Here is a 13,863-nt window from a genome sequence, read left to right as displayed (position 1 = left end):
GAAAATCAATCGTATCACACACAAGGATGCGTACCCCTTACCAAGGATAGAGGAGTCATTGGCTGCTTTAAGATCTGCTAACTTCTTCTCTACCTTGGATCTCACTAGCGGGTACTGGCAGGTTCCTGTAGCAGAGGCGGACCGGGAGAAGACCGCATTCACCACCCCGATGGGACTTAGCGAGTTCACCTGCATGCCGTTCGGACTCGGCAACGCACCGGGAACCTTCCAACGACTAATGGAGTGTTGTCTGGGCCACAGAAACTTCGAGACGGTCCTGTTGTACCTGGACGATGTCATCGTATATTCCAAGACGTATGAGGACCACCTGAAACACCTGGCGGAAGTGTTCGAAGCTCTGGCAAGTTACGGCCTAAAGGTGAAACCCTCCAAGTGTCACCTCCTGAAACCAAAGGTGCAGTACCTGGGACACGTGGTGAGCGCTGACGGAGTGGCTCCCGACCCTGATAAGATCACCGCAATTAAGGAATGGCCAAGCCCCTCCAGCGTAAAAGAAGTGCGGCAGTTCCTCGGGTTGGTAGGCTACTACCGAAGGTTTATTCCCGGTTTCACCAAAAAGGCAGCACCTATGCAGGACCTCCTGATAGGCCAGTCCCGGAAGGCCAAGAACCAGAAGCCGCCCTTCAAATGGGAGGAGCTGGAAGAAGAGTCCTTCCGCCAGCTGAAGATGGCCCTCACGGGGGACGAAATCCTGGCGTACCCGGACTATAGCCAGCCCTTTATCCTCTACACCGACGCCAGTAACATCGGGCTAGGAGCCGTACTGTCCCAGATCCAGCAGGGGAAGGAACGAGTAATCGCCTACGCCAGCCGAAAACTGCGACCCACCGAAAGGAACCCCGAGAATTACAGCTCATTTAAGCTAGAGTTCCTGGCCGTAGTATGGGCAGTCACCGAGCGCTTTAAGCATTACCTCGCTTCTTCCCGGTTCACCGTGTACACGGATAACAACCCGTTGACACACCTGGACACGGCAAGACTCGGTGCCCTGGAGCAGAGGTGGATGGCCCGTCTGTCCAACTACGAGTTCACAATCAAATACCGGGCAGGACGCTCCAATACCAACGCGGACGCCCTGTCCAGGATGCCCAACCTGCCGGACGGAGGAGAAGATCCGGAGGGACTGGAAGAAGTTGAACTCCCTGCGTTCCACCGTCATGGGACTATCCAGTATTCCCACCGGGTAAGGAGTAAGCAGGCTGCTACGTTGAACCCCTTACCCCACTACAACTGGGCGGAAACGCAAGACAGCGACCCTGCCGTCCGACTGGTGAAGGAGATGCTGACTCGGCCGGAGGCTCGCCTTGAACCAGACGCTCCGGAGGAAGCCAAACAACTATGGGCAGAGAAGAGTCGACTGTTCCTTTACAAAGGGAAGTTGTGCCGCAGAATGGTTAACTCCCGGACGCATGAATTACTCTGGCAAGTAGTGGTGCCACGAAGAGACGCAGCCATGGTGATGGAGGCATACCACGATGGAGCTGGACACTTCGGGTGGAAGAAGCTGGAGTTCCTGCTGCGCGAGCGGTTCCACTGGGTAGGCATGAGGGGAACCATCGAGAAGTGGTGCAGAGACTGTGGCCCGTGCAACCTGAGAAGGAAGGACCGTGCCAGCCAGAAGACTCCCCTGCAGTCCATCGTCACCCGGCAACCGTTGGAACTGGTAGCCTTGGATCATGTAAAACTGACCCCAAGCAGAAGTGGCTACGTCTACGCGTTAACCATCGTGGATCATTACTCCCGGTTTCTGGTTGTCGTCCCCGTCAAGGACTTAACGGCTCAAACAGCAGCTAGAGCCTTCCAGCAGCACTTTTGCCGTCCACACGGGTACCCGGACCAAGTGCTGACGGACCAGGGACCTGCCTTTGAAGCGGAGGTCTTCCAGGAATTCTGCAATCTGTATGGCTGCCGGAAGATAAGGACGACACCCTACCATCCGCAAACTAATGGACTTTGTGAGAAAATGAACCAGGTGGTAATGGATCTTCTAAAAACGTTGCCCCTGGAAGAACGCAGTCTGTGGCCTGAGAAGTTGCCCGATCTGGTGGACCTATACAACCACATCCCGGTAGGTTCCACCAACTGTACCCCGGCTTACCTAATGAGGGCAAGACCTGGTAAGTTACCTGTTGACCTGGAAATGGGAGTCCTGACACCCGAGGACACTTCACCAGAAACAGACTGGGACACAGAGAGGCAGCAGCAGTACCGGAGAGTACAGGAGAGCGTGGAGCGAAGTCTCTGTCAGGCTAGGGAAAGACAAGAGAAAACTTACAACCAGTATGCTCCCGCTGTTCCCCTGGTACCCGGAGAGCAGGTCTTGAAGAGGAAGAGACGGCTCCACAAGTTGGACGACCAGTGGGAGAAGGACCCGTACACCGTACTGCCCTCAAGCCACGAGAACCCGAAGGTTTGTACCATCAGTAAAGACGGAGGGGAAACCACAGCCATTGTATCCCGGGACCACCTGAAGAAGTGTCCCGAACAACTGAGGAACCCTGAAGAGGAACAAGAAGACCATCGACCCGTAGAGGAAAGGGAAGATATGGTTAGTACTGTGCTCGGGGACTTCCCTCGGTCTTGGACTCAAGTCAATGGTGCAGTTGTGGTACCCGTACTCACCTTCCTCCAACCAGCATCCCAAGCACCTACGGAGCAACAGGTAGAGCTGGAAGAACAGCCGGTCCGGGAGGCAGAAGACTCCACACAAGCAGAACAGGAGGATCAACCCTCTGCTTATAGTGAGCCTGCCGTACCCCTAGTGAGACAAAGAGCCGGTAGACAGCTGCCCAGTTTACCCTTGACAGCTCCTACACCCTGTAGTTCAGGGCCAGACAGTCAGCTCCGTAGGTCCACTAGGGCCACTAGAGGCCAGTTACCCGCACGCTGGAGGATTTGAAGTGTATAAATTGTTTTATTTATGTTTATCTGTGTATTGTTGCTTGTGTATAATTTTGTGTTTCCAGTTATTTTTAGGAATCCTTGGTGGATCTACCGGGAATCCTTGTACAATTAGTTGGAGCGTAACCCAGGATGGACTAGAGACTGTTAAGGACTCGGGGTAGGACAGACCCCTACCTGGTTACGTCTCCCTGTTTTGGTGAAATGGACACCTTGCTTTCTTCAAAGACTGCACCCGGTTACGGACATGCCGTGACCACCTTTATGTGTTTCTTATTGTATTGTTATTGTTATATCTTGTTATGTTTTTCTAAAATGTGTTTAGTCCCGGAGTACTAAATTTTACTAGGGGGGAATGTGGCACCCCAGGGGTCTGGTTTCCACAGTAATGTAATGTTATGTCTGAGAGCAGGTGGGAGGTCCTTTGGTCAGGGATCCTGTGCATGCCACACCTCCTGCCCAGTCTTGGGAGGGGAAGAACTTCCCCTATATAAACCCGGGGCTGAAGCAGGGTTAGCAGTCAAGGAGAGTAGAGACAAAAAACAGCAGAAGCAATACTACTACGAGTCAGGGGCTGGCAGCTGCAGAGCTCGCCCTGACTGAGAAGCTTTCTTACCGGACCCGGCGTCCGAGGCTGTGGGGACTAACTCTTACCCAGCAGCAGAAGCCGACCGGCAGGGGATTTCAGTTCCTCAGGCCCAGAAACCCGAAGGCACGGTCACACGCGTGGGACCAGCGCCGCCATCGTGGAGCGGAAGCCATTAGAAGGCCCCGAGTCACCGGCCATACGGGTGAGCACCACACGGCACACTCAGGGACGTGGGCTACTTATATCCGCTTCTAGCAAGGTAGCCAGAAGAGTACAGTCAGTTTGGGAGGCCTACCCCTCCCGTTGGGGGTTATACCATCTACGCTGCACCATCCATCCACCGGCCTCAGCGGACTGTCCTGCAGCGGCAGCTCCATAGCTGCATTCAACGGGTGGCGTAGTCGTCCTGCATCTACTGCTGTTACATCGCCGCTCAGTTTGACTCCCTGGGCACGGACCGGGTCACCGCCACGAGACTACAACCCTCAAGAGATCCGGCTCCGGGTAAGCTCCCGCGTGCGCAACGCAGCGCGACACAGGCCCAGGGGCGCGTCAACAACACACGCGGCAGCACACGCGGCGGGGGATCGGTAAGTACAGCTTTATTTTTTACGGTCACACTATATAAATCCATGCTGTTTGCATGGATTTATACAGTGTGACCTAGTTGTCAAGCACTTTCCAAGTGATGCTATCGCCTGGAAAGTGCTTGTAGTCCTCATGCGTAAACGCATGCATAAACGCATGTGAATACGCGTGTATTCTGGCAAGGGAGATGCAGAAACGCTGCAGAAATTTTCTGCTTCATTTCTGCATCGTGGGCACATAGCCTTAAGCTATGTTCCCATAATGAGTATTTGGTGAGTTTTTGATATTGACAATTTTCTGCAGCATTTCTGCTTTGTTTTTGATACTTCCTGGTATTTGGCTTTGACAAAACTTTTTTGATATAGTCATGTGCGGATTACATGCGTTTTTTACCTGCAAATTTTCCACATTTATTGCAATACTATGGGGAAAATCTGCACATAAAACTCTATGTACTTGCAAGAGAAATTGCCATGTTGCAAATTTCAAACAAGCACCACAATTCAGATTATGCTGCATAAAAAACCACATTGGGCATGAGATTTTTCTAAATCCAATCCACTTTGCTTGAACTGTACGACACTGCATTTTTTACACAGTGAACATTTGCAGCATCAAAAACTCATTGTGGGAGTTTAACCTAAATGATGGGGTAACGAGGAGAGCAGAACAGAATAAGAAAGACAGACATGGTGCAGCTGCCTTTAAGTAAGTGTTTTATTCATTACAGTGGTGGATTCACAGCTGCACTGCTCAGAACTGATGTATAATCTCATCCAGTCTGAAGATGCTTTTGAACTTGTGCTACATAAAAGCAGGAATCTCTCGTGTCAGTTTGTGCAATGTAGGAGAGACATCAAAGCAGCTAGTCTCCACTCACTATTTTAGGGACAACTTAAAATTAGAGAGTCTGTAGAGGGGAAGGCTTGAGAAAAATGCAGTTGTATTCCTCATTTCTAAAAATATGACAACTAAGTCAGCTAAAATCTCAAGTACACTAAGTCTCCAGTGCATTTATAGCGTTAACAGATTCCGCAGCACTGTGCACAGTAAGATAACAAAACTATTAATCATACATAAAATACAAGTGCAGAATTAACATCTAGTCTAGTCAATTAGCCGGTCCAGGGATATAAAACACATATCTACTGTATACTACAGGGCCCTCATGGAACATTAGACAAAAACTTCCTTAGGCTATGTGTGCACGTTCAGGATTTGAAGCAGAAATTTCTGCATCTCCTTGGCAGGAAAAACGCTGCGGAAAAAACGCGCGGTTTTGCCACATTTTTTTATCAAGCACAAAAAAGTCCCAAATGGTATCCATAGGTAACTATATATCATACCCAACTCAAAACTTATAGAACATAAATTTGTACAGAAAAATATCATCCACACAAATAAAGAGAGAGTATTGAGGGTAATATAAAACCATTAATCTTTAGTCAAAAATTAAAAAATAAATAAATAAATACCCATACTTCAAACAAACAGAGGTACAACCCCCTTAACGCTCCATCCAAAATAGCCAATCATATATAGATATAGACAATTATACTTTATACCCAGGCAAAAAGTAATGCAAATATATATATATATTTTTTTAATATTTTTTTATAAAATTATTTTATTTATTTTGCTAACTATGCATAAGCATGTATAAACGAATAACAAGAAGTGGGTTTTCGATGTCCCTAAAAAGAGTTAGGCAGAACAGTACTCCATAAGGACATACCAATAATCCCCACTTCCAAAAAAAAATCTTTTTATTATAATAAATTTACCTGGAACAGGACTGCTAGGGATGAGCACGTAAGGGCAAGCCTGAACGCTCCGACGCGCGTTTCGTTACCTTCTTCAAGGAGCGCAGTGAGCATTTTTTTATGCGGTTTTTGAAGCGTTTTTGTACATCAATGACTGCTTTTTGGAGCTAAATAAAGTTATTTGGTGGGACATTGCTTTAACCCTTGGATTACCATCAGAACTGAGGTGAGTATATTGGTTAATTTAAATGATTAAAGAATGTCTGTTGTATTTCAAATAATGTGTTTACTCTGTGTCTGTGTGTTTATTTAACTCTTTACTTTAATTAGGTTTGGTGATGAAAGGGTCTGATTGACACCTTGTCATCACCGAACAAAAGAGCTAGATTTTAGCTAATCCCATTCACCCAATCTTCATTAGCATTTCTATTCATGTAATTTCTGGGGCAGCTGAGAGCTGCTATTTTTAGCCTAGGAAGGTGCCATTAGGCAAACATTTTCCTTGGCTAGTAATAACAGCTCACAGCTGTTTTGTTAGCCGCTACATCCCCCCGATCAGCACTCTGCAGCGCTTTGGACGCAAAGTATTTTTGCTGTGTCCAAAATGCTGTGTTCTAATGCCGCACTTTTGTTGTCAATACTTGCGGATCCACCGCATATAATGACACTTCAATCACTGGCGTGTCCGCTACAGAAATTGACATGCTGCGGGTGAGTTTGGGTACGTGCCCACGGTCTGGAGCCGCTGCAGGTTTGAAGCTGCGTGTTTATGCAGCATCAAACATACAGCGTCCAGATGTTACAGTATAGTGGATGGGATTTCTAGAAATCCCATGTCCACTATGCATGCATCTGAGGCTGCGGATCACCCGTGGACACTGACATGCAGCGCGTCTTTCAGGACCGCAGCATGTCAAATTCTCTTGCCGGGTCGCTAGTCTCCGCACCATAAATTTGACCACTAGAATGTATTGAATGCGATAAATCCGCATGGTTCAGTGAACACATGCGGATTTACCTGTGTTCAATAGAATGCAACGTTTTGGACGCAGCAAAAATATGCTCCCGTGTCATTTTTATAACCAGCAGAGGGAAAGCCAACCGCTGGGGGCTGATATTAGTAGCCGGGGAAGGGGACATTAGCCAAAAATATTCCCTGGCTATTAATATCAGCCCACAGCTGACCAGCACGACCAGAATAAAGTATTTTAATGAAACAAAAAACACACGGTTTTAATTTTTTTTTTATTATACTCGCAGTCTCCAAATCCCTTGTTTCCTGAAAAAAAAGTGAAATAAAAAACAACCATATCCCTCATCTGTCCGCCGTCATGACGTAGTCCATGATTACCGCTATCACGATTGTCCCACGGCGATCCGGGTCACTTCTACAGCAGTGACATCAGCAATCACTGATGTTGCTGCTGTAGAAGACAGCAATGTATACTGGCAAGGAGTGTAAAAGCACTCTTGCCAGTGTACATTACTGCTGCAGGAGTGAGGTCACTGGGGTTCATCAGCTGAAGATCAGCTGATCAGCCCCTGTGACCTCAGCATCAGTACTGGTGGTAACATTCTTTAGAATGTTCCCACGCAGCACCGGTGCCACAAACTGAGGTCACGTGAGCTCTCAGCTGACCTTAAGCTGAGAGCTCACGTGACCGTCATGTGACTACAGGTCCTTGCAGCGCAGTACACTGCTGGGAGCAAGAGGGCTCCCGGCAGTGTACCGCCGGCCGCCGGGAAGATGACATCGCCGGGGGACATCCCCGGACAGGTGAGAATTGTGTTATTTTAAAAAAAAATTAAATTTTTTTACACCGCGTGGTACCCAGGAGCGGCGGTCGGATGAGGGGAGTAGTACTCCTCCTCTGCCGACCAGGGTACCACCCGCAGCATTTGCACAGCATTTCACCACTCATTGGCTTTAATTGAAACACAGCAAATCCACAGGTATAAATATTATACCTGCGGATTTGCTGCGGTTCAATTAAAGTCAATGGGCGGGAAACGCTGCAGAAACGCTGTGCACAATTGACATGCTGCGTTTTTTTCCGTAATGGTAATCCTGAGCGTAAATTTCCGCATCATGTGCACAGCACATCAGGATTACCATTGCAATAGCTGGTAGACCCATTACCAAGCGTTTTTGCCTCGAAAGCACATAAAAAATGCTACATGTACACTTAACCTTAGATAAAAAACCTCCACTCCACATAGCAATCCCACCACACTTTCTCTGTATTACTGTGCTGAAAATTTTAAGTATGAAAAATGTTTTGTATTTGTATTAAAGGGAACCTGTCAACATATTTATGCTGACTCAACCATGGGTAGCATGAATTAGGGCTCAGACTCATCTGCCTTGACAAGAAATGGTCAGATGTTGTTCCTGAAAAGTCGAACAAGTGTTATGTAAGTGTCATGCAAGTACAATGCGATTTCTCTCACCTAGCATCCATATGACATGCAAATGCAATCTGTATGCTATGCTTTTTTAACATTAGCTTTTACATACAGGAATTCTCTTTGTCATTTCAAGCTAGTTTACTAACTAAGAAAACAATCTTAGATACAAATATAGATACTGTTGATAGATATGGGATAGATAGATTGATTGATAGATGTCATTGAGATATATAATCAGTGCAGGGTGTGTGTAGTTTAATGTACATATACTGTATTTAACTAATAATTCAATAAACTAAAGAAAAAATGGCGTGAGGTCCCCCTACTTTTTCTTAACCAGTTTGAGGGAAAGTGGACAGCTGGGGGCTAATGTTTATAGCCTGGGAAGGGGGGTAATAAACATGGAGCTTCCTAGGCTATTAATATCAGCTCACAGCTGTCTACTTAGTCTTCACTGGTTATTAAATTGGAACCCCCCCACAAAAAAATGACTTGGGTCCCCCCTATAATTAATAACCAGCAAAGGTAGGCAGACAGCAGGGGGATGATATTAATAGGCTAGGAAGGGGCCATTGATATTAACCCCCTCCCAGATTAAGAACATCAGCCCTCAGCCACCCCAGAAATTGTGCATCCATAAGATGAGCCAAATCTGGCGCTTAGCCTTGCTCTTCCCACTTGCTGTGGTGCGGTGGCAAGTGGGGTAATAGAGTTGGGGATGATGTCAGCTGTTTTATGGTCACTGACGTCAAGCCCAGGGGTTAGTAATGGAGAGTCTTCTATAAGACGCCCCCATTGCTAACCCTATAGTCATATTGTAAAAAATACACAGCCAGAATAAAATCCTTTAATTGAAAGAAAGACACTGACTCCTTTATTTTAAATAAACACTCCCCACCGTCTTTTACTCATTTATTATTGAAAAATGCAAAATAATAAAACACCATAATCCTCACCTGTCTGGCGATATTCCATTTGTCCCGTGACGAGTTCAACTCTGCTACATCTAGATGCCTTGCTGAATGGTGGCATGATGCAACCGACACTGAGCTGCGTGTGATAGTGCAGCATCAGTGCCTCATGGTGACATGAATAAGGTGAGCAGAGTTCATAGCCGCTTTCTCACACCGCTAGCAGTGACGTCAGTGAGGTGAACGGCGCTCACCTTATTCCCGTGACTGCGAGTCACTGAGCTCCGATATCACGTGCAGCTCAGTTTCTCTTCTGGATGCCAGGCTGAACAGCATTACCGTCCATTTCTGGTGTGTCACAATGGGATGAAGAACTAGAGACCAGCGAGGACCGAGTAAGAGTCTATAAGTAGGAATGGTGTGCCAGGGTATGGTGTGTATCACTATTTTTTTTTAATACCAGTCCTTTTAAAAATAATTGTTATCCCCTGGATAATCCTATTATTTAATTAGTATGTAGCTATGTTCCAATGCTGGCTACAGACATCAGATATTGGTTGAATATTGACTAGTGATGAGCGAGTACTGTAATATTCGTAATCGCTATACTTGTAACGAGTACTTTGTAATAATCGCTTATTCGTTCTGAGTACAATGTAAGTCAATGGGAAATGCGAGTAATTTTCTGCTAGACCCTACAAAGGATTCTGGGGGCCTGAGGAAAAGGCTGAAATGGATGGGAAAGTAATGAAACAGAGTGGGAAGAGCCTGTAGACTGTGCCTGCATGCATTTCTGACTCACATATGGTTTCTGGGAATAAGTTTGTCGCAGTGTTATGCCACTTTTACAGACACAGAAGAACAACTACCAAGCCTAACCTAAATTACATGTAACAGGCCAAAAATGCAATATCAAATATATCACTTGTGCAAGTCAAAGGACAAAGGATATATGGTGCCCCCTGCTTCAGGATGGGTTGGAGAAGCTTCTCCTAATGGCTCAGAGATTTTGATTGTCAATATTCCACCGATTATATAGGAAGAGAAGACTTCTTGATACTGTACTACTTGGTCCAGTACAGAATGTGCAGCATCGTATTTCCAAAAATTACTTCTGGGGGCTGTGTCATAGGTGCAGGGAGAGTCCATGACAAGGGCCTCCCTTGTCAAACATTATGTACAATGGAGTGCTGTAGTAGTTGTGGCCCTCAATTCAAGTTTTCAGAGGGCTATCAGTCGGTCATCAACAGTCAGTGTAAATTTCTATTGAATATGTATCCCCTATCTCAGTCACAACGTGGCACAACCTGTGACAAGGATCTCCAATGACAAATATTAGTTTGGTAGGACCACTGTAGAATTCAGATTTGTCCACTGCACAATGTGCATAGGGTTTCTAAAAATTAGCCTTCTGGGCTGAGTCATGGTTGACACAGGAAGCCATCATCACAAGGGCCTCCAATCACAAATAGTAGTTAGGCAGGAGTAGGAATACTGTCCTGGTTTGTCTACTGCACAGTGTGCATAGGGTTTCTAAAAATTAGCTCTCTGGGCTGAGTCATGGTTGAAGCAGAAAGCCATCATCACAAGGGTCTCCAATCACAAATAGTTAGAAATCAAAACCTGACAAACATAAAATAGACTTGGATCCTGTTGAGAAGGGAAAGGTATTTGAAAAAAATCTGATAACCAAGGAAAAATCAGAAAAAGTCAAGAGCAAAACTCATTCAAATGACTCAGGAACACAAGATAAGAAATCTTAAGATCTCTGCCACCTCCAGAAACTGAACCTGATGAAGATGAATTTGAGCAGCCAACAATGTCTTTTGAGTCCTATCTCAGCTATGACCAGCCCCAGAACCATAAGAAAAAGAAGAAACCTACTGTAAAGCCAACATCTACATCGACTTCTACACCTGAAAAGAGCAACAAGAAACAGAGTGAGAGTAAAGTAGATCGTAAAGAGAAAAGCAAAGCGAAACAGCAAATGCCAGAAAAAAAGGAAAAGAAAGAGTCCAAGATAGACCAAGTTCCTGTTCTACCTGATATACCATTACCAACTATCTAGCCAAATTATCAACCTCTTCCATCTATTGACACTGTCCCCTCCATGCCTCAAAAGAGGAAAACTCCACTGTACTCTCAAGAGGAGGATGAAGGTAACGGATTTACTGGATGAAGATTAAACTCCAAGATGCAGGTGTATTCTGGATCTAACTCTGCTTACTTGCCAAAGATGATGTCCCTCTACAAGCAGTGCATCTGAGTCCTGGCTAGCAACATAGACTCGATCTATGAGGTAGGAGGTGTACCTTATTCAATGCTTGAGCCAGTTTTGGAGAAATGTACACCAGAGCAGTTGTACCGGATAGAAGATTGTAATCATGTACTGATTGAGGATTCAGATCAACTCTGGAAAAATCACAGTCAAAGAGATTTCAGAAATGAAATTCCAGATGAGCATGAGAGCTGGAGAGAGCTGTATCTCCGTCTCCACGAAGCTCGAGAGCACAGGCTGGTCATTCTAACTCAGAATATCTGCTCTTCATATGCAAACAAGCCTAAAGTCCGACAAGCCAAGATGGCATTTCTGAATACAGAAGTGAAACCTCCATGTGATGTATGTAGAAGGCAAGAAAAGTTTGCAATAGGAACAGCAGTTGTCAATGAAAAAGCAAGGATTAAACCCTTCATGCCAGTCACTAGCAGTTATAGCAGTGTGCCATCTGAGGAACCCTGTCTTAGCAGTACAGTGTCCACACCAAGCAGTGTTGTCCAGCATGATCCACGTAAACCACAAATGAAAAAGGTCGCTCCCATGATGGCCAAAACAATAAAAGCTTTCAAGAACCAGTTTTCTCTGCGATAAAATAAGGACGAGAATGGACTTTTTTTGAGATGAGGGGATTATTGCACTGGAAATCATTGATAAAATGGCAGAAAGGACCCATTAATTCCTGAAACAGTGTTGCCCTTCACCTTACCATTTCCTTTTGCCCAACGTCCTAATATACTCATGTTTTAACTATATGTTTCTTTCATCTCTCAATCCTCTGGCTCTGCAGGATTCCCGTTAATTTGTTGATTTATGTCCCTGGGGCCGTAGAATCACTGTGTCTTTTTACGTCACAGATATGTGACGCGCCCCCTGGGCCTGTGCTCTGCAGGGGGATACCCGGAGCCGGATCGCTGGGGGTTGTAGTCCTCCGTGGCGGTGACCCGGTCCGTGCCCAGGGCGGTCAAACCAGTGGCAGTCTTAGGTAATAACAATGTCCGACTACGCCACCCGTGGATTGCGGTCAGTGGGGACCGCCGCTGCGCTGCAGACCGCTGAGGCTGATGTTGTTTGCGCAGTTGAATATGGGATAACTCGCCACGGGAGGAGTATTGCCTCAGGGCAGCTAGTGTGGATGATGGGAGTGATGGTGTGAGGGTCCCAGTAGTAATGGTGCTGGTGCGGCGAAGAAACACAGAGACGTGTGGTGCAGTTCAGGGTCTTTACTGATGGTATAACACAGACCCTCCCGGGAGTACAGGTTAGAGTAGGGGCCTGGTCAGTCTGTGAGCAAGCAGGATCTCCCCTGGCCAGGTGGAGTTGTAGGCCTCCCCGACTATCTGCACTCTTTCCTGGCTACCTTGCTCTATGCGGGTAGAAGTAGCCCACGTCCCTGAGTATACCGTGTGGTGCTCACCCGTATGGCCGGTGACTTGGGGCCTTCCGTTAGCCTCCGCTTCACGATGGCGGTGCTGGTCCCTTGCTTGTGACCGTGCCTCCGGGCTTCTATGGCCAGAGGACATGGAATCCCCTGCCGGTTGGATTCTGCTGCTGGACCTGGATGTCCCCACAGCCTCGGACTCCGTGTCCGGGTTTAGTGTCTTCAGCCAAGGCGAGCTATCTAGATTCCAGCCTCTGGCACTCGCTCCTGCTCCTACAGAGCTCCTGTTGTAACTCTCCCTGTGTCTGGAACTTCACTCACTAATCCCGCTCCAGACCCAGTTTATAAGGGCAGATTCCTCCCCTCCCAGGTCTGGGTGGGCCGTGTTGCATGCTTAGGGCTCCTGACCAGAGAAACCTCCCACTTGCTCTCAGACATAATATTTCTATTACTGTGGCAACCAGACCCCTGGGGTGCCACATTCCCCCCTAGTAAATTTTAGTACTCCAGGACTAAACACATTTTTTAAAGAAACATAAATACAGGGTATAACAATAATACAATAACATATTTCCAAGAAGCTTTAGTTCTTTAAAGGTCATGGCGTGTCCGCAACCGGGTGTCCATCTCACCCAAGGTGAAGTTTTAACTGCGGTAGGGGACCTGTCCAAAGCAAACCCCTTGCGCTGGCCCTGGGCGTGGCTGCAAGGCTGAAGCTAGCTACTTTGGGCCGCAAGTAGGCCACGCCAGACAGGTTTTCTCTTCCGCGGCCGTCTTCGCAAGAGGCACCAAGGTGCAACAATCTACAAGAATTGTTCCGGTTATCCAGTGTCCATAACCTGTTAGTCCAAAGAAATCTGCAGGGTAACTGAGAAACATAATTAGTAACAGGCAACAACAAAAACCATAAACAGTTAGCAGATAAATTCACAGTGCATTAGTTATATTCTCCAGCGAGCGGGCATCTGACCTCTAGTGACTCTAGTGGACCTATGGAGCTCACTAACTGGTCCTGCACTACAGGG

The 13,863-nt window shown here is 46.7% G+C and overlaps 1 pseudogene; it reads left to right on the top strand.

The window, feature by feature from the left end:
• The first annotated feature begins 9,914 nt into the window (after nucleotides 1–9,914).
• On the top strand, nucleotides 9,915–12,051 carry LOC141264687 (elongin-A pseudogene; annotated as a pseudogene).
• The last annotated feature ends 1,812 nt before the right edge of the window (nucleotides 12,052–13,863 follow it).

This window comes from Phyllobates terribilis, unplaced genomic scaffold (assembly GCF_046119375.1).
Source record: "Phyllobates terribilis strain yellow unplaced genomic scaffold, ASM4611937v1 Scaffold_4__5_contigs__length_816908805, whole genome shotgun sequence".
NCBI lineage: Eukaryota > Metazoa > Chordata > Amphibia > Anura > Dendrobatidae > Phyllobates > Phyllobates terribilis.
The sequence above is the reverse complement of the archived record's forward strand: the minus strand, read 5'-3'. Positions and strand labels throughout refer to the sequence as shown.